Source organism: Hyalella azteca, unplaced genomic scaffold, assembly GCF_000764305.2.
Source record: "Hyalella azteca isolate HAZT.00-mixed unplaced genomic scaffold, Hazt_2.0.2 contig5036, whole genome shotgun sequence".
Lineage (NCBI taxonomy): Eukaryota > Metazoa > Arthropoda > Malacostraca > Amphipoda > Hyalellidae > Hyalella > Hyalella azteca.
The window spans coordinates 26,248-27,199 of record NW_025935241.1 but is presented as its reverse complement, the minus strand read 5'-3'; the positions used below and the strand labels follow the sequence as shown (position 1 = coordinate 27,199).

The 952-nt window shown below is 40.5% G+C and overlaps 1 protein-coding gene across 1 annotated transcript in view; it reads right to left on the bottom strand.

The window, feature by feature from the left end:
- Nucleotides 1–399, bottom strand: part of LOC108679149 (alpha-L-fucosidase) — a 14,170-nt gene extending 13,771 nt beyond the window's left edge. Inside the window, exon 1 of the mRNA XM_018167729.2 lies at nucleotides 384–399. The gene's annotated coding sequence lies outside the window, so the exon portion shown is untranslated. The remainder of the gene's footprint in view (nucleotides 1–383) is intronic.
- Nucleotides 400–952: the final 553 nt, after the last annotated feature.

The following is a 952-nucleotide window of genomic DNA, read 5'->3' as shown; positions in this document are numbered from 1 at the left end:
GCGTACAGCGATGGCAGTGGTACCATTGGAAAGAGCAGAATTGCAGCTTTCAGATGAGCACAAAAACCGAAAAACGCCAAAATTGAAAATTTTAGCCCGGTCGGTCCCCTTAAATCGTACCCAAATTTTTTCTCAATCAATCGTTACCTGCACTCAATTTTTAATGGTTGTATTCAGTTTTTTCAATCAATTTTTACTTGCACTCAATCTTTACTGACTTTACTTAATTCCAGACTATTCACTGGAACACTTCAGCACAGAATGCAATAACACAGTTGAACCGGCAAAATTAAATGTAACCGGCGGGACCGCGCACGACACGGAACGTCCGTTCGCCACGCAGCCAGTGTTCAAATAGTTTATTGATTCACTTTGTTTAAAATCAGTAAAACGTGGTAAAGGGAAAGCATAAATTCCGACTATAATAACTATTATAAGAGACGTTCATTCTATTCGCTATTGCACAGCATTAATGCACGTAGTTAAGGTTATAACACTAAATCCTCACGGCACAGCCACGACTCCAGCGTTAAAGCAAAGAATGCTGAGAGTTGACAGAGCTGAGTAGGTTCAGGTGTGAACCTCACTGTAGGGCTGGCACGACACGACTCACTGTGCTTCATCGTACTGAACTCACTGTGCTTCATCGTACTGAACTCACTGCTTCATCGTACTGAACTCACTGTGCTTCATCGTAATGAACTCGCTGCTACATCGTACTTAATTATTCTCATTGTACTCAAAGCACTACCTACAGGATGAAGATTCCAAGTGAAGTAAAAAAATCTGAATGCTCATTAGCAGGAAACGAAGGCTCCTGAGGACGGATAAATAAAAGCGAGTAGTATCTTCCAGAAGTGATCTCTACGGCCATAAAAATGTTATTTTTGGATTAATTATCGTTTTAATTCTGACCTATACCGAAAGTGGGTTGATGAAACAAAAGATGACA